The sequence below is a fragment of the Camelus bactrianus genome, chromosome 24, assembly GCF_048773025.1.
Source record: "Camelus bactrianus isolate YW-2024 breed Bactrian camel chromosome 24, ASM4877302v1, whole genome shotgun sequence".
NCBI classification, from domain to species: Eukaryota; Metazoa; Chordata; class Mammalia; order Artiodactyla; family Camelidae; genus Camelus; species Camelus bactrianus.
This window is the reverse complement of record NC_133562.1, coordinates 3,659,083-3,685,984: the sequence shown is the minus strand read 5'-3', so window position 1 is coordinate 3,685,984 and position 26,902 is coordinate 3,659,083. Positions and strand designations below refer to the sequence as shown.

The 26,902-nt window shown below is 38.2% G+C and overlaps 1 protein-coding gene across 8 annotated transcripts in view; it reads left to right on the top strand.

The window, feature by feature from the left end:
- The window catches only part of ARHGAP28 (Rho GTPase activating protein 28), a 141,870-nt gene that overhangs the window by 827 nt on the left and 114,141 nt on the right, over nucleotides 1–26,902 (top strand). The window lies entirely within an intron of this gene.

Here is a 26,902-nt window from a genome sequence, read left to right as displayed (position 1 = left end):
AAAATCTCAGTAGACTTTTAAAAACAATTTTATTTCTAGATTTAAAAAAACCTTTCAATTGTGTAAGTACATTGGTGTCATTGCTAATGTGTTATTGCTAATGTTGACTCTATAAATACAATTATAATTTTCTTTTGGGTCAGACGAGATCTGTAAGTTTCTCACTATGCATTTTAGATTTAATGAATCAAGGACTTGTGTTAAATTGCTCTATGAGTGTTCATGTGAGACTTCTGTTAACTAAACTGAAAATGTTAGACCCTTAGGAAGTTCCTGTGGGTGGACGAAAATATTAAGGATAGTGAGATAGTTTGGTATCCGACACGTATTCGGGGAAGTTGTATTAGTTTAAATGTGACTGTTTATCTGCCATGGATCCATTGATGAACGGTTTTCTTTACGAGTGGGGAGTTTGGTATGCTTTTCTGCATGTTTATTTTCAGTAATTTTTTTCTTCTACTTTTACTTTAGTTATGTGATAAGGATTACTTGTTTCCTAATTTAATTGACTTGCAAGGTTTTCAACAGATTGTGATTTTATTTCAAGGAATATCCTCCTGGCTAGCATCCGTGAGAAGCACAGACTGCACTGGCATGAGATCTGTGTTGGACTTGGCTAACAAAGAAAATATTATTTCTTCCAAAAAGAACAGGTTGAGTGAAATCTAATTTTTATAAAAAGACAGTGAGCAAATAACATTTTTCTTCTGGCATATTATTTTAGAGGTTGCTTGAAGGTACAGACTTGCATTTGCCTTTAGGGTGTTTTCTTTCCTAAACATGATTCTTGAGTATAATTACTCATATTATGAGTAACTAAACATATAAGTAATTTGATGAGAAGCAAGGGCCAGGTTCATGCATTTTTAGGTGGTCCTGGGGTAGCTGTTCTGTCTGTGGTTCCCTGCAGCTGTCGAGGAGCAAGAGCCAGATTGTGCCATTTGGGCTATCCGAAATTACATCCCTTTCCAAAGCAGACTGGAGAAGTTCCATTAACTCAGCATGTGGTCTTGTGCAGTAATAACATATGAGAGCAAAAGCATTGCCTGTCATAGTTGGTGTTTCACCATACAGTTGCCAATCAGATTTATGTTGCCCCAAGTTTGCATTTTAGGTGCATGATCCTTTGTGCCACTCACCCTCTGATGCAGGAGGTAGACCACTGCCCCCTGCAACTAAATCATGAGAGAATAGCTTAATTCCTTGGTTCCCAGGAACAGCAATCAAAAGGGGTTCCTGTGTTTACAGGGAGCCAGAGGACACCATCAATCATGAGTCTGATAACAGAAATAATCAGGCCTGAGTTATTAACCTTTGACTCACTAACTCCTGATCAATACATCCTTTCAAGCCAAGGAGCAAGACCATATTGTTCTACTTATGAAGAGAGCACTCTCTCTTTCAAGAATACCCTTTCCTTTAAATTGCTTGCATATGTGTAATGTATTTGTGGAGCAGTGGCCAGTGTGGCACTAGGAAGCATGGACAATTTTATTTGACTTTCTAAGTGTCGTCGTTCTTTAGTTCTGGGTAGCATAGTTTCAGTTCAAAGCAAACCATCTCCTTATTTTCTAAACCTCCACTTCATTTACTTTATGTGCTTTTATCTTTATTTTTTGGCCTATTTTTCCCACTAAAATAGTATCTCTTTCTCTCTTCACTGTTCTCTTTTCTTCACTGTTGTATCCCCAGTGCCTGGAGCAGTGTCTGGTCACTGTAGTAACTTAATAAGTTAACGAATCCCTACCAAGATTACAAAATGGCCAAAATAAATTGGAAGGATTCTGAATAGCAGAAATTAACCTGTTTGTACCTACTATGTGCCAGAAATGTAATGGGCATTAGTGATACAAAGATGAATGAGATGAAGACCCTGCCTTAGGAATGTGACCCTTTACATTTTGGACCAATAGAACTTATAGAAAAAAGCTTGAAATAAGTGGCGACATTTCAAAATCAAGAGGCTTCAGATATAAATCTGGCCTTCAGCTTCCCATTAAAAAAAAATGTAGCTATCAAAGTATCCAGCAACTCAGGCCTTCACTGGCTGAAGCTATTATGGCTACACGCTTCTCCCTGTTCTTCCACACTGAAGCTGGGTGTCCATTCAGTTTCTTTGAGGGCCTGCCCGTTTTATTTTATTAAAATGAGTAGTAGCCAATGTAAAGTGTACTTGCCAGTTACTCAGGCTTGGGATCAGACTGCCAGACTCTGCTCGTCTCCTACCCCATTTCCTACCACGTGACTTTGCACAGTCTGCTTCAGCTGCTTAGACTAGTGTCTGACACCAAGGAAGCACCTGACAATTGTTAGCTGTATTGTTACTACTGTTGCTTTTAATCACAGTTGATGTAAAGAGGAGTAAAATATTTTTGGTACCTATCCCCCAAACTTACTCATGCAGGAAAAAGACTCAAGAGTACTAAGCATTTGTTGGAAGGAGAGAAGGCAATTCCTTGTTTCACAAACATTCTATATTTACATTCTGTTGTAAGGATAAAAGAGAATGAAGGATTATAAATTCTCACTTTCGTTACAGCAAATGGTTGGAATTGTCTTTGGAATCATGTGATTTTCAGAGAGGCTAAGCTTCTAGACCCTCAGTCAGAATCCAGAGTGAAAATGTTAACATATGTTCAAAATGACTACACTTACAAAATGAAAGGTAGCTGAAGGTGGAGCTTGTTTTTCAACGATTTCCTATATATAAAAATATTTTGGCGAAGGAATAGTATGAAATGGTCATGAGTGTTTCTGATGTTTATCTCAATATACCATAAACTTCCTGAGAAAGGACCAAAATAGAGGAGGAAAAGAGCAGCTGTTCCTCAAAAACAAATGTAGAATCTCACCAAGGTTACCCTGGGAATTCTCATTCTACAGCAATGTTAAAACTTTTGTCAAGGGCATATTGTTTCCTGATAGCATAATGATTTATTATAATAGGAATAAGTTGATTAAAATAGAATTAATGATGAATAGAAAGTAAATATTTTATTTGTGGAAAAGACTAAAGTTAGCAACATTTAGTGACATGTTTATTGGTACATTACTGGATTGAAATTAATTAATCAAAAAGACATTGATTTAAAGGTGCCAACTCTTATTCAGTTAAGCATTAATGTAGGTCTTTATGAGCTTACAGACACAGGCCCACCAGATTCTGGGGCATATTAGGTCTGCTTTTCTAGAGGATTCAGAAAGAATAATGAAAATAGGATTCTTAGGAGAGAATAAGGTATTTATAGATCATTCTTTATGTGATAGTTGAAACCAGAGTTGATGTCTCTGGTTTCTTTTTACAGTGAGGTCCCTGCTGATTGTAGGTGCCTCCACGTGCGGGGCTTTTGGAAAACATCTGGCGCATTTCCTCTGAGCCTGTTTGGCCAAACGTTTGGCCAGTTGCTCTGTCCATTTTTAACCTCAGTTCTCCCTGATCATTAATCCTTAATGTATCTGAAAAAATTCAGGGAACTTAGAGTGTTGTAGAATCATTTTCATGTGGACGAAGATGATAACATTCCCTTAACTTTTTATTTTGATGTAGTTTTAGACTTAGAAAACTTGGAGGAGTAGTGCAGAAAGTTCCCCTTTAACCTTCCCCAGTTTCCCCTAATGTTAACATCTTGCAGAACTGCGTTCCATTATTGAAACCAAAAATTTAACTCTGGCACAATATGATTAACTGAACTATAGACTTTATTCTGATTTCACCAGGTTTTCCACTGGAATTGGAAATTTTCTGTAGTAGACTTGACTCTGGGATCCCACATTGAATTTAGTCATAACTCCCAAACCTCCTACAATCTGTTGCCAGTCTGTTGTCTTTTGTGACACTTTGGTACACTTTTGGAGTATCAATTGGTTGTTTCATAGGAAGTCCCTCAATTTGTATTGGTCTGATGTCTTGTCATGGTTAGACTGAAGTTATGCATTTTGGGTGAGAATTCCGCAGAATTATGTCTCCGTGTATCATATTGGGAGTCGAGATGTGATGTTACTGTTTCATTAATGTTGATGTTACCTCTGACCACCTGGTTAAGGTGGTGTCTGCCAGGTTTCCCTACTGTGAAGCTGCTACTTTCTCTTGCACAATTAATAAATATCTTGGGAGAGGTACTTTTCAACTGTACTAACATCCTGTTTTTCTTCAAACTTTCCTCCACTGATTTTAGCATCCATATGGATCTTGCTAATAACGTTTATTACAGTGATGTTCTAATAGTGATTTTTTAATTTTTCTCATTACTTCCTTCTGCGTTTGACTTATTTTACATGCTGTAAAGTCCACATTCAGTATTCTCTCTCATTTTTTCATTTTTACTTTTGCCTTTAAAAAGTTGGCCATTTAACCTACTGTTCTTTTCACACTTTTGCCACAAAGTGCAATAAAATGGTTTAGTTTTATCTGATCTGAGTTCATGAAACTTATAAAGATAAATTCCGTAATTTTCAAAGTCCATAGTTTTTTGAAAGCAAATTTTTACAGGCTTAATAGAAAATAATCGGAAAGCTACTAAATTAATTGCTGTATTCAGAGATGGTAGTTGTTAGATCCCACTTTGGCTGGAGCTTGTTACCTGGGCTGTCTTTCTGTTCTCACAGAACTATTAGCATCTGATGGGAAACGTTTTCCCCTTGCCAGTGTTCGTGGGATGTGACTTGAACATTTGCAAGTAAGTCATAACTAAAGTAAACATTCAAATTTGCATAGAATCAAAATTTCTTCTCATTTCATCCTTAAACCAAACTGTTTCATTTTTGAAGTCATTTCCATTCTCTGGTTTCTCTGTCTATGGTCTCTAGATACTGGTTCCAGCAAAGAATAAAAGTAAAATGTTATATAGCAAAGAAAAGGAAGGAAATAAAATGTTTCTTAGAAGAAAAGTTTGGAAATAAAAATTATCCATTTAAGCAACAGACTTTGTTTTGCTTTTAAAGCTTCTTTGGATGAAGATATTAAGTCAAGTGTATCTTTAAATAGTGCAGAAAAGAACCTTTTCTAAAGGACTGTCATCAAGACAGTAAGAATTAACAGAATTTCTTGCTATGTTATGCTTACTTGAATTAGTGAGTTTTGTATAACGTGTTGTTCTTTCATGACATGAAATTTCATGTATCCATTTCTTTGTGATTATTAGGGGATGTGCATCAGAAATGTTAATGTGTCCAAAAGCTTCTAAAGTGGAAACTAAAGAAAGTAGTAGATTGTTTTACTACATATCATCTTCTTAAATTTCTGTGGTTTATGACACATTCTTTTGAGTATCAAATGTGTTAGGTCAGTCCTAAATAAATGAGTATTACAGATAAAACTATCTATTTGACAGGCATCAAGTGCAAAGTAGTCCCAAGTGTAGGAGAACATATACTAATGTCAACTTGCAAACCAGCCAGGGTGTTCCACGTTACTCTGTAAAACGAATTAGCCTGTACATTCGTTCCTCACCCCTTCATGAGTAGGTGACGGCGGCATACACACAGTACCAAGGATGGAAGGAGAAGCTGGAACCAAAGACAGAGTAGTAGGTTGTAGTTTTCAAATTGTCAAATACTTGAGATTTATTTGTACCGTTTTAGTAATTCTATGTTGTGGTGCTGATTATCTTTTACATATAAGAGATGAATCTTTATGTTAAATTTTGTGGTCAGCCACAAAACTTGCTTTTGTATATCTGTAATATATAAGAAAAAGAATTCCTTTGAAGTTTCCTGTTGAGTGTTCATTTATGAAAATTCATTTTGGAAACACTGGACAGTGCATTTGTCTTTACACAGAGGCCCATCAGTGGATTTAAATTTTTATAGATCTGTAGAGAAACCTGACAGGTGTTTAGGAAAAATGGTAAACATACTAAAATGACATTATAACTAATAATATGATATTTGATCTCTTTCCTCCCCACATTTCCCTACCTTTATACCATTCTGAAAAATTCACACAGTAGCCAAAGTTAACAGGTCAGTGGTTGGGACTAAACCCATATTTAAGTGGCAGGAGATGAAAAGCAAAACAAAAGAGAATAAATGTAGTTCAAGAAGGAAGGACGAAACTTCCTTTCGGAAGATTTCCTTGGCAATAGTTAACCAAAGAGTTTTCACCTGCTGTAACAATGATGATCTTTTGATAATTAAATCACACACTATCTTGTGTCAGTTCTCTTAAAAAAATGGCGTCCTTTTATTGACAGCTTATGGAGGTTGACTTGCACTATCTCATTTAATCCTTAGCACAATCCAGTGACGCAGGAAGAAACTGAGGCACCAAGAAATAGCCCAAGATCACACAGCAAAGGAATGACAGCCCTTCCAAATCTGGTGCTTTTATCCTGTTATTTCAATCTTGAACCATTATTTAGTATATTATGGATTTAGTGTTTTTCTGCCTCAGTTTGGTTATAGGTTTGTTGAGAGCAGGGATAGGGTTATCACATTCCCCTCAGCGACCAGCAGTACAAACTTTCACATCGTAGGCATTATACTGTTTTGATTTAGTCTTTTCTTTTGCAATCATGTCTATTCTGTTTTAATGCAGTTAGCATGGAGTGAGCTAAATATGAATGGATATAAATAGTTTGAGAAATTTTGTTACCATTTGAAGTAATAGTATATTTTAAATTTAAATGCTATATTCTTACCCTTTTTGCAGTCATATTTGGGTAACGATATTTTAAAATCGATAAAATGAGCTTCAGAAGTCATTCAGTTTGACCAAGAAAGTGAGAGCCTATCAGTTATAGGAAATCATCTTCCTAGGGCTCTTTTTAGGCAGTTGTAGGGGAGGGTAATTTTTAATCCTTTAACTCTTAGGTTCGTGTTCTTAGAATTTTTCATTTTAGTTTTATTAATTGCTTTCTTTAACTACTAAGATACTTGTGGTTAAAACCATATTTTTCACTTTGTTCCTTGCACATGGCTTATAACATAACAATTCTTAATGCAGGTTGAGAAGCAGTGCTCCATGAGAATTAATGAGGTTTTCTTCTTTTCTCTCCTAATACTCAGTCAAGTTTTCACCTCATCTTGATTTGGAAGGGACCAGCAGGTCAGGGACCATGCCTTTGTGAAGACCAGTTATGTTCCAAATGTTGCTCAGAAACTGAGGCTGAGTTAAGATAGGTTGTGTGTGCTGTCCCGCCCCGACCCCAGCTGTCCCTGGTCTCCTGTGAGCCTGAACACAGCAGCCCTTAGCTGTCAGTGGCCTTCGAGCCTTGGATGACACTGAACCTCAACTGGGCTTCAAGGATTTCTCTTTAGAAAACAAATCCAGGGCCCACTGTAGTCTGGACTCGAATCTTCTGGAGAGGTCAGAATCAGAGTGGCTTCCAGGCTGTGTGGGCACTTGTGTTCATTTTCCCAGGTATTCATTTTGATAAACTTTGGTTCTTGGGACACCGGAACTACAGAGACTGGGCAGTCATTTCAGTTACATAGAAACATTGTGGGCTGGGCTCCTCTGCTAACCGCATGTCTTCAGACATCTCTAACTATTCTTAACCAGCCAGGTTGTTCAGAGTGTTACTAATAGGAACGAAGCATCATGAAAGACGTGTAACGAGTGAGGACTAATCTCTGTGGTACAGCTGGGAAGCAAAGTATGGAAAAGTGTCTTGCTGAAAGCCTCATAAGGAATAACCAACTTGTTGAGCCAGGCTCTGAATTTGTTCTGCTGGCCCCTCGTCACCTGCTTGCATTACCAGGTTACCCACTTAGGCCCACAGCATGGACATGAATCCCTGTTCTGGGAGCAGTCAGGCCAACAGCAGGGAAAACACGGAGGAGGGAAAAACTGGCTCCCTGATTGGAGGACATTAAGGGCCTAGAACTGGAGAAAAGGTGGTGACTATTATGAGAACGACATTTCCTAGCTTCCTTTCAAACACTGTTACAACTCCCCCTGCACGTTATCTCACCAGATGTAACTTGGAGAGTCTGGAAAACACACTTGCTGCAACTTTTCATTGGCATCTTAAAGAAAAACATTTGATGACCTCAATAGAGTAAGCAATTAAATGGGAAAAGAGCTGACTTTAAGTTTCCGCAGATTCTGTTTTGGAAAAAACAGAGGATGCCTGGCTCCTGTGATTTTTAACATACCACAGCTTCAGTTCTCTCCTCCTCATTTATAAAGCTCAGTGATTACAAGGTTGACTTGGCAACTGTTTGTGTAAAATCAAAATTGTGCTTAGTTGCAGAAAGCTCCACTCCAGAGGACTCCCACATCTTCAGTTGTTGGAAGCGTGTAATTGGAAAAAGCAGGCCAGGCTCTGCCTGTTTAAAGCTGTGTCATCCTTTGTGGGGGCAGTGAGTCAACACCAGCTAAAACAACATGAGTCATTGCTGAGAATAAGCCCAAGTGAAGCTGATTTCAATTATACCAGCCCTAAGTAAACATGATACTGCTCTTATCCAGACCCTTAAAAAGTTCTAATTGTGTGAGTCAAAAAAAAATTAGCACCAATTCTTTTTTGAGTTTATGAAAGTACTTTGCTACTCAGAGGGCCTTTTAATGTGTCTTAAGAAGGAACTCTCTTCAGTTAATCAAATTTTACCCTGATTTAGTCTCTCTTCTGTCTCTTCCACTCCCCACTGCCACCCTTCTCAAATCCAATTCAGATAATTTTAATCTGGTTTTAGAGCTATTGAATTAAAATCCGTAAAGTAAAAATTGTGATCTTATAGCTGTTTGCTTATTCTGTTCCAGGATCCCCCAATGTCTTTATTTCTCTGAAGTCAAAAGATGGTTTTAAGGAGTACCATGACTGCAGGGAAGAGAAATAATTTGGAAGGCTAATGCTGTTGTTCATAATGAGAGCCTGGAATGGAGTCATTCAAATATGGATGGAAGGGAGTGATGGAGTCTGTGGAGAAAACAAGCGGTGAAGTTGGTATAATTTGGTGACTAAATACATACTGGGGACCAGGAAAAAAAACTTGGGTTTTTGTTTTGGAATGTTATTAACTGAAATTGAGAATTCTTGTGGATGACTGGATTGTAGATAGGGAGAAGTTTAGCCTATGAAATTTTGAGCTAAGTGTATATACCCAGCTGATAGTTGGCTATACACATTGAAAGCTTGGGAAAGAGATCAAGGTTGAAAGTTATAAGCTGTTTATTCATGGGAGACTTCAGCATTTGAGAGATAGTTAGAACTGGGACTGGATGAGCTCTGGCAGGAGAAAATAGAGTATATAGAGACAGCAGTGGAGCAAAGATGGAAACCTGAGGGGCAGTGCCATTTAGGGAAAGGCAGAGCTTTGGGAGTCTTGGATGGAGACCAGAAGGGCAGGAGAATTCTGGAAGCCAAGGCATTAGGTTAAGAATGAGTGGACAACCATATCAGGATAGCTAAATGACTGATAAGGTCAAGACTAAAAGTCGTCCCCTGGACTTGTACACCTATGCTTACCAAGTAAATGAACAGTTAATTCATTAGATAATAGTGAAGGTGATATTCCCATTTAATAGATGATGATATTTTCATAACTTGCTATTATTTTTGACCCTAGAAGCATTAGAAATCTTGGGTTAGTGTTCTGTTAGGGAATATACTGTTTTGACCTTATGTACTGCCTTTCCCAGATGCTTTCCCAGAATCTGCTAAATTAGCCTTTCGTCATATGATAACATAAACTCCTGGTAATATGCTATGAAGTAAAGAATAATTAATAAAAATCAAAACTGGCAACTGTAAATGCAATGCCTTGACACATAAAACTGAGAGCAGCATGGACAATTAATAGAAGGTAAATATACCCTCCACTGTTTTAATGATTCAGTTTTGCTTAAGAGTCATTTCACTCATTAGAACAAGAAGAATATAAACTCGATTTTTACAATAAAAGTGAAATTGAGCAACCATTTATTGAGCCTCTGTGTGTCATATACTCTGTCAGATTCTGCAAAAATGATTAATAGTCCTTCAGTGAGAATAGATGGACTGTTAGGCATTTCAGCTGCATCTGAAGTGCAGCTCCTTGAGGGCAGAAACCACTTCTCTCTGTCTGTCTGTCTGTCTCTCTCTCTCTCTCGGTATTCCCAGCATTAGCCCACTGGCCCAGAGTGGACATTCAACATTTGAATGGTTGAAAGAATGATTGAGGAAAAATGCATAAAGTGCTCTGGGAAAGCTGAGACGGTGTAACTAACACTGGGCTCAAATTGGTGAGGGTGAGAAAGGGGTTGAGGAGAGGACCTAGGAGGAGTCATAGTTACATTAAGCCGTAGAGAATGAGCATGAGTTAGGAGGAGGAATGAGAGTGGGAAGAGTATTTTCAGCAGAAGCAGCAGTCTGAGGGGTTGGGACAGCATGTGTCGCCACGGTTGCTGGTGTGTGCGACCAGGCAGGGAGGAGACCTCTTAATATGTCCTTGGGGTTAAATGATGAGGGTCAGACTGAACCCAGTTACATGTCCAGTTTCTTCATTAGGGTAATGAAAGTCTTTCATTAGTTGACCTTTTGGGCCTCTTCTAACCCTTAAATTGCCTTTTTCTCTATTATTAAGTTGTAAATGAAAGTAATTAGATAATCCTAGATTTTAAACCAAAACATAAGTTCAGACAAACCTGTACTAATTTTGTAATAACACATTTCCCTTTGTCCTTTAACTTTGCTTATTTAAATGATCTCTTGGGTACTTACTCTGTATAGTAAGGATGCACTCTTGTCTAATTTAGTACCTTTGATTTCTCTTAAGTAGAGTTTGGTTCATTTCAAAAAACTACCAAAGCTAGGATAATACATCAGTAAGATATTTGTCTTTAAGCTTTTCTTAGAAAAATACAGCCTTTCCAGTAAGCAGAACTGATTTTTATTTTTCAGATGATTGTAGATTGGTAGCCCAGTTAATAGTAATGATAGATCCTGTTTAAGAATGCCATGGTGCTTTATTATTTTTTTGTTCAGGCTTAAAACATTATTTATTAATAACTTGATTTTTTGAAAGATAAATTTTATTAATATCACATGTGCTAGATTTAATACTTCTATTTATATTGGTGCAAAATTAGAGCAAATTTAATACAAAGCAGAGACTACCAAGAAACACGCAAGCACGTTGTATATTTTCTCTGTGTTTTTTAATAGTCCAACAACACACACACAATTTTAAGGAAAAAAATCTGTTTCACCTATTTCCTCATTTTCTGCTTTTGAGTTTTGATGAAAGACTAGGTCCCTAAACTGAGACATCTGTTGACATACTGCAGGGATGTCCTGTGAGGAAAGTGGGTGTAGCGGTCAAGACCCCGCCCCCCACCTCCTTTCTCTGTCACCTCATTCCCTTATCCATTACTGTGGAGGGAAACTTGTATAAGAGCAGTGATCCTAAAGATCGCCAAGATTTCTGAAGATACATCCCCAAACAAAAAAGTCTTTATTCAATGATAATAGTCACTCAATAAAATTTAAAGTTGAGGTATACTCAGTATACAGTAAAATGCGCAAGTTAGGTATTCAATTAATTGATTTTTAACCCATGTAACTCCCATCCAAAATAAAGTACAGAACATTTCCGACACCATAGAAATTTCCTCATGTCCCTTTTACTTCCTGCCAGTTTCTGACTTCTGTCACCATACATTGCCTATTCTTGGAAGTCATATAAACAGAATGTTACAGTATATATTGTTTTGTGTCCACGTTCCTTTACTCAGAGTAATGGCTTTTGAGATTCAAACACATCATTTCATCAGAACCTAAAAATGGTAAAAATGTAAAGGTAAAAATTTTTGGTGGTTTTATCATACTTGCATGAAAGAGGGGCTAGGCGAGGGGGCAGGTTTAGATTAAAACCCATCACAATATCAGAATCCCGAGACTCATCTCTCCATGGTGGACCTAGGCAAAACTGAAAAGTAGGCACATGTATTTTGGGTGCCTGCTCAATTTGCTTTGGCTTCCTGGGGCTTTTCAATTTTCCTTTACTGTCCCAGGTAGGGATCATTTGATTACTACTAAAGGACTATCTGCTTAACGCTTAAGGCATTTTGCTTTTCCAAAGCATATATACATTTTTTTTTAATCTCTAATGGTGAAATTCCAGGTTTCATTTGGGGAAGAGAGGTGAGATCTTTAGGCAGAAGGTCACAAACCTCAATGCACATCTTGAAGACCTGGGATTGGCTATCATTTTCTGCAAAAGACCAGTATTTTGGGCTTTGCTGGCTATATGATCTCTGTTGCAACTCTGCCATTGATAGCACAAACGCAGCAGTTGTTAAAGCAACAGACATGATTGTGTGATAATAAAACCTTATGTACTAAAAAGGGCAGTGGGCTGGATGTGGCCCATGGGTCACAGAACTCAGTCTCCTGATGTAAACAGCTCTACTCCTGCTCTGCTTTCTCACAACAGTTGTATGGTAAGCCTATCACAGCAAAATGCAGAGAGTTTATTCTCTAGAATACATAACGCTGAAAGGCACTAAAGGTTGCACGAGTTACAACCTCTCATTTTTCAGTGAGGATACTGAATCTCAGCGTAATGACTTTTCAAGGGAACAAAGAGTCAGTGGAAGAATCGCCCAGATTTTTCAGAAGTCTTTAGTTAATGTTTTTTGCCCTGTTCGGTTTGTGATGGATATGAGTCACACTATATATTATGTATACAAATATACCATCCGATTGACATTGGGGAAACGATCTTAGCTCACATATTTTAAAGGAATAGGATAGAGAAACAAAAATAGGAATTCAGTAATAGCATTCTGGAAATTAAACCAAGGATTGGCCAGGGAAGAGTGAGAGTTGCACATTTAGTGAACAGATTTGATTGATGGAAAAAACAGTATGTTAAACACTTTATCCAAGTAACTGTTTTAACATTGTAAATGTGTAAGAAAAATAAACAAATTTTAACTGAGGAAATAGAGACCTCTAGATTCTCTGTCATTCAGCTCATTCATCTATTTATTTCTTTTGATTTCTTTCTTAGCACATATCTATTCAGTATCTTCTCTTGAGGGCACTGTGAAGGATCACAGCTAAACAAAATGCAGCTTCTGTGCTTGAAGAGCTTATGAGGGAGCCCAAGACCATTGGGAATCATGTGTTATGTATCTTTATGCATCTAGAGAGAACCCAGGCTTTGCTTCCTAGAGGAAACACCTAGAGGTGTTTCAGTTTGGCACTTAGATGTACTAGGTGATGTGGATATATTGGTGTATGAGTAGGGTGTGGGGCAAAAAGAGGGTGTAAAGGGGGGCTAATAATTCAGCTTGGATGTACAGAGAAATTGGTGAGGGAAGTAGTGGTAACGTCTATATGTTTATTTGCAAGATTTTATATGCGAGATGGGATTAGTTCAATGAATGAATTGTGGAAGAGATGTCTGTTGTTCCCAGTTTTGTGCACTAGCAGGATACAGGACAGGTGGGGGAGAAGACTTTTAACTCAACACTAATGAAACCCTGACCTCCACATTCATTTTGGTAATTCCATGAAGGCAAGAATGTTACTAATAACAGAGCAGATTTTATAGGTCATCTCAACTTGGTCAGCTGCAATTAAGCCCATGGCTGCTGGCATTCTGGAATGCACCCCTTTTGTTTTGGGAAAGTGGTGAAAGAGATTAAGTTACAGGTTTTCCATCTTGGAATTATGCTATCCCTAGAATAGAATTCTCCACATGCCCAAGTATGATTGGAGCTCAAATTTAGCCAATATTCAATTAAATGAACCATTTACTGCATCAGTACCTATTTGGGGAAACTATTTCACATCCAGGATATCTTATTTCTGATGTTAGAATGAATTTATTTAAAGCCAAATTACAGATTGTATTGTCAAAATTATTTGATGAACTATTGTAGCAAGGTAACTTTTCACAAACAGCATATATGCCAAATACTGTCTTTTAATTTGGAATTCACTGCTCAAAGATACTCAGATGAAAGCAAAAAGTGATGTATTTTATGTTTTCTTGATCTTCTAGCTTGGGAACCTGAGTTGTATTTTTACATTTCACAATAAGAGGAGTTACTTTTTTACCATGTAGTTCTTAGCTTTTTCAAGTCATAGAATTCTTTGAAAATCTAATAAAAGCCTTAGATCTCTTTGAAAAGTACACGTGTGTGTTGTACAAATTTGCATACATTTTCAGGTGGCTCTTGGCCCACAAATTAAGAAAATGTTGGTCAAATTAGTATTTAAAATTTCCTCTCCTGTTTTTCCATCCAGGATATCTTTATATTTACAGCTATCACAACCATTTTGTGTACCTGGAGAGAACTCTCATAGTATTAAGAGTGTTTCCTCAGGACCTAGGGATTAGCTTTGAGCGAGTGTGGGACAAGTTCTATACAAAAACAGCCTGTGGCTAACCCAGGGGTAAGCTAGAAAGCCTGCTGGGTTGGAGGCTGCTATTCTATGTTGTCTCCCTCTAATCAGGACACTTCAAGGTGGCATTGCCATGGTGGCCAGCAACTGTGGCTTGGGCATTTGGGGATGATGGGAGAAAGCTGGTGGGGCAGAGGCTGGGAGTACCTTGGGTTTATGAGATGATACCTGTATGAATGGGGTATTTCTGTTCTCAGAGGTGAAAAATGTTGGCAATCAGCATTTAATGAAATCAGGGCACAGGAAAGTACTGAGTTTTAGCCACTTCTCAAGGAAGGTGCAGAGGGAACGGAAGCCTTTCAGTAATTCCCACATGAGGTTGGAAATTCTGTTCTCTAATAGAAAGACAGGGGGAATTAATCCTTTTTTTTTTTTTTTTTTTGACCTTCACACCCACAGTCCAAGGCTCGTTTCCTAAGCGGGAGTTTGCTCTCATTTCCTTGTGCTCTCCTTGGATCCCTGTGCAGGTGTGTGGTCTGCCCGTGAGACCAGCAGCCCCTAATCTTCTGTGCCAAGACACGGAAAAATGTTTTCTTACGTTAACGAAGTATTTCTGAGCTTGGAGTGAAAGCTTCTAGTACATCTCTGACCAATATAATCATAACATGAGGCAAAAAATGTTTGAGCTGAAAGTTAATTAGAGCAAGCAACTGATCTGGTCTGTTTGCACATTATCTAGTCAGTAGCTATACACACTGAAAACAGATTCCAGAAAGGTGAGCTGAAGTCCTGAGTAGCAAATTAGCAGCATATCTTTATAGGACAGTTAGAAATGTAAAAGCCAAACACACACTGCTGTCTCCTGCGAACACTCCCCGCCAGCGCCGTCTGCGATTTCTGGGCTGGACAGATGCTGCTCCTTACCTGGGGTTTGATGTGGTGCCTTGATTACACACAGCCTGTTCCTCAGGCAGCGTATCTGAGGCCCCGAGTATCCTCAGAAAGCGTCTAGCTTCGTTTTTCCCACGAGGAAACAGGTTTTAAGCAACTCAGGCCTCTTGTATTCTAACATTTCTGTGCCATGTTTTATGGGAAGGACTCATCGTATTTTCTCATACTGCCTTATTCTCACTGTTCTCCGTGTAACGTGTGGTATCACAACAGAACGTTCCTCTGTGCCCAGGCTGTCAGATGGCATGTGTGTAACCAAACACAGGTTTTTGTGGGCATGTTTGGCATCCACTTATTTAGGGCTGCCCTCCTCCTCAGGCCTTGGGGAAGAATGCACATTTAGAGTAGTGTGGTTGGTCTGTTCTTCGAAAAGGAGTATTTTAACACTGGCAGACATAATTTTTTTGCATTGACAGGTTTTCTCATGTAGGAAAGTGTAGGTATCTTCAAGGATTAACCCTCAGTACACATTTAAAGTTCAGTGAGGACCTCAGGAAGGGAAAGGTGATAGCTTCAAAATGTCATTTAAAAATTTTTTAAATAATTTTTTCCAGTTGTATTGAGATATAATTGACATACTGCATTGTATAAGTTTAGGGCGTCAGCATAATTACTTGACTTACATATATTGTGAAACAATGACCACAGTAAGTTTAGTTAACATTCATCATCATATAGATACCAAAAAAAGAAAAAAATGTTTTTTCAAAACTCTAGTTTCTGATCACCTTCAGCACAGTTCTCTTTTCTGGGTTCCTTCCTCTGTCTCCTGGACTTCTTCCACAGGAGGAGGCAGCTTAAACTCTCCATGCCCTTGAAGGTACCAGGCCCTCACTGAGCTCCGATGCTTCCTGTACAGCCAGCATGGGGCTGGGCCACAGCTTGTGTTGTCTAGAAAAACTACGCTAATTCCTTTTCCTCGGCTCTTCCAGTCTGTATCCAGTTTCTTTCCTTTGTGCTCCCAGTGAACCTGGGCCTACTGCTGCCCTCTAGTTATTATTCCCAATGGTAATGACGATGTGACTTCTCTGTAGCCGGCCCCGGCCCCTACACTGGGTGCAGCTCCCTAAGAGCTGGAGCCACGGTTTATCTTTATGATCTCAGTGTCTAGTGACATGCCCCATAAATGTTTATGCAGTGGAGGGCAGGAGGCCATGTGCGATTGTATTTTCCAAAACTGGAAAACAAAGTAATCAACTGTTGTGAAAATTTGTCATAGAAGACAGTTTCTTAAAATAAGAAACAGAAAGTGAAAACACTGAAGAAATAGGGAAATGCTAATCAGGGTTGGGCTCTACATGGTCAGTTGCTTATGTTTTCACTTTGTCCCATTTTTATCTCTGGTAAAGAAAAAAAAAATCTCTGGGAGGTAAAAGACAAAGGAAGTGCTTTTGTTTTTCAAACTGTGAAATTAGAGTGTCCATGACCTCATTTGAGGCAATTCTTGGCGATCACATGCCTTCTGTTAAAATGCAGCATCTAATTTAGGGCTCAGTCACTAGGGATGATTTGGAGGGTATTAGAGGATGAAATTTTAAAGACTGGAAAATGATGGCCGTGAGGACTATACATAGAAATTGATATTGTTGGGACTGGGGTGTAGAAAGGCAAAATGAGCTTTGCCATCTGCGTCAACAAGAAACAACAAACTGGTGGGCACACTCATACTTTACTGGTGTGTCTGGAGTGTCTACTGATTCTCTACTGGGGTGTCCCACCTGGAGATGGCACTGCCGGACCTGGCAGGAGCCATGTTAGCAGCATCATAGATCACAGAATGCATCAGTGCTGTGATTTGGTAATGGTGTAAACCATAATATTTGCTACATAATTCTCCTTTCTGATTTTAGTTTGATTTTCTGTCTTTGAAACTCTCTGGAGTTATGAAGTTAATTGACAATTGCTAAGACAAGAAACCAATTTTTCTATCATAAGCAATAGCAAAGTCCCTCTCATTTTGAAGATATGCCTTCAAATCTTTTAAAAAATTCCAGGCCTCTGTGAAGTCCAACTTCATAAAATAGTGTTTAATTAGAAAGGAAGGAGAGTCACATTTGTAGAACAGACCAATTTGATTATACTTTATTAAGTAGATTAATTTTCAAGGTGGTCATTCGCATTACATGCATTTAATTGATGTTAAATTCTATTAAGAATTTAATTTTAGCTCCCTTTACAAATTGGCCAATACCCCATTCACCCTTGGTAGACAAATAAGATTTCTACTCAGCCATGCTTTTTATTAATCCTCATTTCTACTCAGGGAGGAAAACATGAGTGGAGCCAAATGGAATTCTTCCCTTACTGAATTTAACAACCATGGATTCTGGAACTGTTTCAAAAGAATGTGAGCATTATCATGAATTATTGGGTCCTCAGACCCAAATTCAAACAATGAAGCAAAACAGACCTTCTTATCTATTCTGATTGTATCACTGACTTTACAAGTAAACCAGAGACTAATGTTTAACTTTCAAATTTGAGCTTGCATGTGATCCTGTCTCTAACTCTGTCTCTCTCAGTCTTTACTCTCTGCATCCCGGACCACGTGTGTCTTCAGTTAACACAGACCTTGTGCAGTGTAGGTTTCAGGCTCAGCAAAACCGGTTGCTGAATCCACTCCAGCCTCTACCCAAGGAGGACCATGTCTGACCAGGAGGGATGACTGTGAGATGGGTTCTGAGAGCTTCTTCTCAGGTGCAAAGTCGAATTGTGGCTGGAATTATGTGTGGTGACAGTGAGGTCGCTCATCCCTCTCAACGCCTCATTATCGTCTCGGTCACAATCCGGGAATGCAGAGGTTAGGCTCCTAAGAAATGCCTCAGTATCATCCCACCAAGGTATGTGTTTGTTTTTCCCTCTTTGTATGCTTACAATTGTTCCATTTGCTTTTGTCTTTGACTCATTGATGGAGGATGATTTTTTTCTATTGTTGCTCTAAACATCGTACATGGGAGTATTAGATGAAGTAGAAATAGAGCCTGAAGCCTTTCTTGATAAATCAGTAACTTTTGTGTATTGCAGAAGGGCCATTTATCCAAGTGATTCTGAGTCTAGGCTATGATTTGGGAGGGCATAGAGAAATAAGAGCCTTGGAAAACCTAGGTGCCCTGTGTGAAATTGGTACCTAAGGGCTTATTTTGTAGTTTTTTTTTTTTTTCCTAAGGAAAGAGTCCTTGAAAGAGACTATTAAATATTTCTGCTTTACTTTCAGTACAATATTGCAATTGTAAAAGGTTAAAGCAAAAAAAAAAATTAATTTGATGTGAGAGTTACTGCTTGTATCTAATTAAAAATAAATCTTCAAATTAGCCTTTTAAAATGTTTTTTAGACATTGCTATTCTATCTAATGTAAAGCGAAAATAAAAACAAGTACCATGTTTTCAGTGAGACCAAACTGAGATCAACTATGTTTTTTCTTCTCTGTCCCCTATCTGTGTTTGTGGTTCATGCAGTTGTCTGATTTACTCACCAGATTTAAAACATCTTTGTTGATGTTTTAAAGTTTGAATTCTGATCGTCTGCCCAGAGGTGTTGCTGCTGCATGTTTTTGACTCTAGTAGAATTGCATGTTGGAACATTTAACTCCAAGCATACTGATTTTTGCCTTAGTAACTACGGTCTCTGTCCAAAAAAGACAAAGAACAAATTGGTTGCTGAAATTCCTAGAGGAGTCTCATTGTAAAGCTGACACTCAGAGTCATGCTCACTTTTTGTGATTCAGATTTGGGATTCAGATTTGGTCAGATTCTGGTAGACGTTCTAGTGAACACGTGCTTATCTTAAGTATCAATCACCTCAGTAGATCTAAAATACCTGATACAGTGGAGTCTCTGCAGTGACTTCAGTTTTGTTCTTGATGTCTACGTATCTCAAATAAGACCATTTTCATGAAGGAACAAGGTAAAGGTAATTAGAAATAAATGTCTGTTTAAAACATTATTATAGAATGGAATGTATAATTTGCCTTTGACCATATGATTCTGAAGCTGTAATTACTTTCCTTACATCTTTAATGAAATTCACTTCTTTCTACTAAATGTGATCTTCAAACCTTACAGCTTTTTCTCCCAGAAAACTACCACACATTCAAAGCTACTTTTATAGAAAACCCTTTAATGATATGTCATTATCATAGTGAGATTAAACCTGTCTTTGGATAGCTGAGGCCATTTAGTGGAAATTAAAGATGAATATAGTTCTGTATTGGGTATCATAATCAAGAAAAATTTAAATCCTAAGATCTGAAGAACCCATGCTGGCCAGAAAAGAGAGAACGTTGTCAAAACTTTTAAATCCCTAAGCAGGACATTGTAGGCTGTTGTCTCCCTCATACTAATTCACACTGGCATGGATCAGCTTTCCAGAACTAGTGATGGACGGTACCCTCCCGACATCTGTAGCTCTGTGAACCGAGATAAGAGTAAGGCCATGCAATCCAGTGCTTCAGGGCACGTACACTAATCTAGGGATGGAGGGCAGGAATTTCCTCCCTTCCTTCTGTAAGTCAGTTTCCCGAGGATCTTCATAAGCAATAAGGTGAATGAAGCCCAGGAGCTAGGAAGTTATTTGCCAGCTGAGTTTCCCAAGTAGACTATATATCTGAGTGGATAATTTGATCCAGGGGTAAGGAGGTCAGGATTTTGTATAAAAGGACCAAAAGTAAGTAATTTTTCAGAAGAATTATAAAGCGATATGGAAAAAGCATAGGCCTACTAAGGCAATTGCAGAGTTGGAGGTATTGTTAGATGCATGTGAGAGAGTACAACTGAATAGCGGCTTGTTTCCAAAAAGTGACAGCGGAATCCTTAAGGACAGAAATGTCATTAGAGTGGTTATTATAGACTAGAAAGTACTGGAGGAGGAGAGGCAGTAATTTGACAGAAGGACTAGAGGGAAATGAAGTGTTTGAAGGTAGGAAGAGGCAGAAAAAAGAGAAATAGGAAAAAGCACCTCTGAGCTCGTGATGGTAAAAACAACTGAGTTTTAGGATGAGGAAATGAAAGAATCAGGATTATTAACCAGATGCAGCGCTTCTCAGTTTGTATGCAGATACTGATTCTCAGAAGATGAATAAAAGATCATTTGAAATTCACATGATGATGTACCAGATTCTGTAAAGTGTTTGGGAGGAAAAGATCAGTAGAACTCTGCCTTTTGTGAGCGTATAAGATTATAAACTAGTATTTATACAGATAACCTTATGTAACTTTAGATGCACAGAAAGTTTTTAGTTATATATATTTTGAGGTGGGGAAGGAGGGTGTTTTGGATTGATTTTGTCTTTTAGAAGTTTTAGAATTAATCAGTAATCCTAATTAATTTTATAGGTGGAAAAAGCTAAGTGAAAGATTCTTGTTAAATAGAAAGCTTGGAAATGGGACCATGAAACCAGAAAAAATAGAGATAATGGAATAAATGCTGGACAGTGAGCCATTGGTGGTGGTTGGCACAGACCAATAGCTCCTGGAGTTGCTAAAAAGAATGACCTGAAAATAATACGATAAGGAGATTGGATCTGGATTTTGTGCAACTTAACTTGTGCCAGTTACACTAGTTGTGCATAAGTGAAATGACTGTACACTTTATTGTCCAAAATGGGACGCTTTTGAAAGTGAAAGGAAGTGCTGTATAATCATGCTTGGACAGCAGGTATAAACTGGGATTTTTCTGAGCAAGCTAGCACATGTGGTCACCCTATACCTGAGCCCAGATACTTTAAAATGTATTCCATGTGTATCATTCCTGGACAACATTTAAGTAATTTTTCTGTATTATCAGTAAACATCAAAAACCAGTTAAATTAGTATATGTTTGAATTATTAGGGTTCATATGTTAGTCAGAAAGGAATGGGACCATTTTAGTCATAAGTCACTACCAGTTTATCTTTCAGCCACTCCAGTATTGAAATAATCAACTCTGTTATCTTTAAAATAAGCAAATCAGTGGTGAAGAGCAAGATTTCTGGAGCCAGATCACCTGTATTGGAATCCTGGCCCTTCTGCTGACTGTGGGATATGGGCAAGTTATTTAGCCTTTTAGCTGCTCAGTTTCCTCACTGGGGCCAATAACAGAATTAATCTCATGGATTGACGTGAGGATTAGTGAGTATAAGTAAAGACCTTAGAACAGTGACTGCCACATAGTAAGATCTGTGGAAGAGTTAACTTCTTAATCTTACTTTTACTCATGTTCTTATATCCCCATGAAGCACCATTCTTTCTTTGCACAGTCCTTTGCATCATCGTTTCCTGCCCTGCTTTCCTACCCGCCTCCCTGCTCCACCTCTGCCACCTTAATGTGTTGAAAACCTGAGATGAGTAAAGAAAACAACTCTCACAGGAATACCTGGCATAAAATATCCTTTCTGACCCTTTGCAGAGAGTGTGACCTGTTTAATGTTATCACATATGGGAAATACCAGTATTTTTGGAAACATGGGCACTGACCTGTAGGATAAGCCATTCTTCTTTAACATGGTGAAGTTGAGGAGACAGGGAATGCCCGTTACATATTCTGTGGATACACAGAGGGGAGAACGGGGAGCAGAGCAGGACTGAAGGAAGGGCAGGAAGAGAAACTAATGGAGTAAAACCTAAAGAAGTAACATGTATCTAGAGAGATGGGTCAAAGGCCAAGGTAAATGTGAAGAGAAACCTGGCCAGCATTGCATATTGGGAGGAGTGTATTTGAACTAGGAATTATAGGGACATATTAATGGTTAATACAGAGTTTGGATTGACAACTCTCATGATGCTACTACCCTAGAGAAATAAAATTCATGCAAATGTGGTAAAGGGACTTTTAAAGAGTGTTTGATGTTCCACCTCCTTACCCTATTGAATTAAGAACTAAGGAATGACAGGGTATATATACTTTTACAAAATTGTGTGACCTCTCTTTATGTCCTTCTCTCCATCATGCCGAAGTTAATGGGACCTCTGATATCAGAGACACAGGAACAGACTGAATAGCCTGTGTTTTTAGCAACTTTGGTAAATTTTTAAAAAACTGGTGTCAAGGGAGTTTCCAGAGTTCAGTAGAATAAAGCATTGAACACAGAGTTGTTCACCCTACACAAGCAGGACTGGATATCAAACTCATACTGCACTGCCTCAGCAGAGAATTAATGAGCTCTGCCGTCTGGATTACCTGTCAAGTCAAGAGGCTTTGACGATGGTGTCCTCGGAAGTAGGCCTCAGAAGTCCCATGCCAGAGCTGTGGAGTTTTGACTTTGAGGGCCGTTTTCCAAGTGCTTTTGAGTCCACTGAGCAATGAATGGTCATTGTGCTGTATCACAGAGCTATTTTCCAAGTTTATTTGGGAAACTGAAGCTTGAGGAACTCTTCTTTTTACTTGTTGCTGAATGGAATTGTAGATTTATTAGAAATATTACTTAGAAGATTCAAAATAAGAAATGCCTGTGACCAACATAGTATACTTGTATCAGATGAAAAATGGGGATGGAGGAGGTGTTAGAATCCAGAGAGCACAAGGAAGAATGCTCTGTTCTTTGGTTTAGGACACAGAGTCTGCTCTAGAGTCTGTTGCTTGCTTGTCTTTTGATATTGCGCCAGGAAGCAGTAAAGGATGGAAAGGGAAATGTAAACTATCCAGTTTTCCTCCTAGGTGGTTGGTCTAGTTAAAGAGTCGTAGGTAGACATAACTGAAAATGAGACTTTATAGTGACTTTTTCCCTCTCTGTATCTATCCATTTATCATTTCAGGTAAATGAGAGTTGTGGTTTTTACTCAGAGAAGATCAAAGGCAAAGTAGGAAATAATGATTTGTTTATTGTGAGTAAGAGACAGGTAAGGACATAGGACTGCTTTAGATTTGTTTTAAAATGATATGAAACTTGTTGCTTTATTAAGTGGGTTTTTATTAATGAGATTTTAAAATACTCATTTCACATGTAAAACTGTAAATGTAAGTTTGAATAAAATACTGGCTATAATCAATTGAAATTTGATACTCAGTAAGCATGGAGTAGGCTTTTCCTCTTAAATGCTTGCTGTTTTCTTCTAATCTTTATTTCACCACTGATGCTTTATGTATTAAAGTGAAAGGAGGCAAATTCAGATATCCTGGCAGATGGAGATTTAGTTCTTACTCTAATCCATTTAGACACGATTTCTCAAGTTTCAGAAAATTTTTATTAAAGAGTTGGCAGGCAAATTTGGAGCAAATCAGATTTTTCAAAGAGAAAAACTTAAAAATGAATAAGGAAACTCTAGTTCTCATTTAGAATATCTTATTAGTGATCAGTAACAGCCCCACTTTGGGTGTAGGCGTATTAATTTTATACTCTTTCTGTATATGTGTATATATATAAAGTTGCAATGGCTGTATTCACTTCTGGGATTCTCTAGTTTACTATTAACATGTTACTAATTTTTACATAGTTATCCTGCATGGTTGGTTAGTTAAAAACGTATATATATCAGAGCTTGAACTCTGCACCTACAAGTTTAAGAAATTTAAATAAGCCAGAGATGCGTATAGAACATCAGACTTAAATGAGTGAAGGAACTGAAATATACAACTCATCTATGACAGGAAATAAATATGGAAATTATAAGAGCAAAAAACAACAAGTAAAAAATAGCTAAAATTTGGAAATTTTCACAGATTCTTATCTATCAAACCTTGAGAAAAATTAAAGATGTAACAGGGAAGCTAGTCTTTCACACCCAGGTGCAGAATTTCTCAGCTAAAATATAAACTGACTTTGCATGTCATCTGGAAGTTGCTGCTTCCCACTGAGTTTAAAGGCAGCGTGTCCTGCAGTCAAAGTATAGGTCATAGGTGGTTGATTCTTTTCTCAAAAGGTGATTCATTAAGATTGTAATCAGAACCTTGCTTGGTTCAACAAGGCTGGGCTAAATGTTGGCTCTTTTCTAGGGGAGGGACATAAAAATATAATCAGGAATTTTAGAGATTTAAGAAGAACTTGTGATGAAAAGATGTGCAGTAGGAGTTCAAACAAACAATTCACTGTGCTAGAAAATGATGAGACTCTTCTCTGAAATGGACTTACACCCTTATATGCATGCTTGTGCAGGTACAGACAGACAGAACTGTTGTGGAGAACTATGGCGAATAGATAAGCTTTTTCTCCCGTTACAGACGTTGGGCACCTTTAAAAGTTTGATGGCAGTAAATTTGCAAATATGATTGTTTTCATATTCCAAGTAAAGTTTTTTTTAGTTTTTTAATACTGCGATTGAAAGCAAAAGAAGTATAATTCATAGGAAGACTATAAGAGCCAAGATCCTCTTACCCTAAAAATAAGACTGTAATCCCCACCCCACCAAGAAATTTTTAGGTCTAGGGAAGAAACAAACTCAGAATTCATCAAGTACAATGTAAAATTATATAGTATAATTATCATAGAGTAAAATACTACATTAAATGCACCACTTCTATGAAATTATTTTAGAAAATAATTCTTTAAACTAGTAAAGTTTCTTTACTGTCATTTCCATTATTTTAAAAACATTCCAAACACTTTCTAAAGTCATTTTCAATTCCTTAGCTGTGTGAAAGATTCCTAACTAGAAGAAGGGATTACTTTGATAAAGCAGTAATTAGAGTTGATTTCAAATTTATTATTATCTGAAGTTTATCTCAACTTACTTTAAGCCATTACAAAAAAAAAACCTTTCCCTTTAAAACCCATCTCACCATTACTGTTACTTTACATCCTAATCTTTAGTTCATATGAAGGGATTTGTTACAGTTAGTCTGGGTCGGTGACTCAATCTCTTCAAAAGGATGCAGCGCTGAAATGGGCCTTGCCCTTCTCTGGGTTCATGTCACATTACTGATTTTACTTGGGAATCCAAATGTGTAGGTACTGTGTATCCATGACAGGACTCCTTAGAATACAGGAAAAGGAATTAAGATTATACTTGTGTCTCCATCTACAACAACCTTTTTTTCCCCTCAAGTTAAATTGCAGACTTTAAAAGTACATATAGACGTGCACAACAGAGTGCATACACTGTACTGTTCCAATTGTATACTGTACAAAAATGGCCAGAACTAATCTGGTATCAGAGATTAAGATCGTGGTGCCCCAGGGGTGGTGGTAGGGGTGGTTAGGGTGTGGGGGCGATGTGGTGCATGGCTGAGTTATGTGTCTCATTAAGGCTCAGCTTGCTTCCTGGTCTGTAGAAAGGCGCATGGTAATATAATTTCTTGGCACACCGTGTAATGTATAGTAAAGGTTTAGTAGGTGATGGAGACTATCAATAGCCAGTGGTCTAATGGCAGTCCAGTAGGTTTCTCAAATTTGAAAGGTCCACTTTGACCTTATCTCCCTTCACCATTATCTACCCATTTGCTGGTAACATGGTAACCCATTTCCTGCCCCCATCAATCACAAAGTCTGTCGGTTAGCTTTCTAGAGTGTATCAGTTTCTTGTGTCTCCATGGCATGACTCAAGCCATCAGCCTTTCTCACTTGTCTTATTTCAGACGTCTTGCAAGTGCTTACTCTGCTCCAGAAAAGTCCTTACAATGCGAACAGAGGAGCGATTTTTCTAAAATGGAGTTCAGTCATGCCACACACACACTCTGCTTGAAATTTTGCAGTGGTTTCTCATTTCCCTTAGGATAAACTCCAACTGCTTAATATTTCAACTATCCTTGAAAGCCTTACATGGCCCAATTTGTCTCTACATTCTAGCTTCTACTCTTGGCTATTCCTCCAGTCTATACTGTAAAAGGGTTAAAATTTTAGTTGGTATATAGTGTATTATGATAAATGCTATGGGGACAAATACTGGAAGGTGTATATATGTTAGCTCCTTTAATATTCACAGAGGTACTGTCACTCATGGCTGGGGAAATTGCAGCAGAATGAAATCGAGTAACTTGTCCGTGGTTAGTCATCAGCAGAACTAGGCTTCCAACCCAGGAGTCTCACCCCAGGTCAAAGAGTCTCAGCTTTGACCATGATACAGTCTAGCCCCTTAGAAGGAGTAGACCACCACTTACAAAGATGCCTCTCAGAGGAGGGGCAGCCACTTGGGGGTGGGGGCAGTGTGTGGTGTGGGTGTGGTGTGACTTTGGATCTGACAGAAGTGGACTTCTGACCTCCCCTCGTGTCTGCTCAGGCACTTTACATAACCTCTTCTACCCTCAGTTCTTCCAGACCTTAGAAATGGGGAGAATAATACCTTATAGGTACATTGTCAAGATTTGATCAGGTAAAATGGGGACAACACAGCACAGTGTTGGCCCATCCTGGAGACTCAGTAAATGTTTGGTTTTTCCCCTTTCCCTTTCCACGAGTCATGTAAACATCACCGAGTGATTGCATTTTCCTTGCAGGTCTTCTCCTCAAAGAGAATACTTGAGCAATTATGATTTTCTTGTCTGACAAAGTGCAAGACTTGTAAAAATGTAAATTCTGCAGTGTGAAAGCAGAGGTAGTAACTGGCACACTGCGGAATTACTGTTCAGTTTTTATAGCATCAGAGGCTAGCTGTCTAATCCTGGGCAAATTATTTAAGCTCTCTGTGCATACATCAGAAGCCAACCTGTGTAATCCTGGGCAAGTGACTTAACCTCTCTGTGCCTCCGTTTCTTGATCTGTAAAATGATGGAACTAATAGTACAATCTCATTGGATGGTACCAAGGAAGAGACTAGATAGTATATT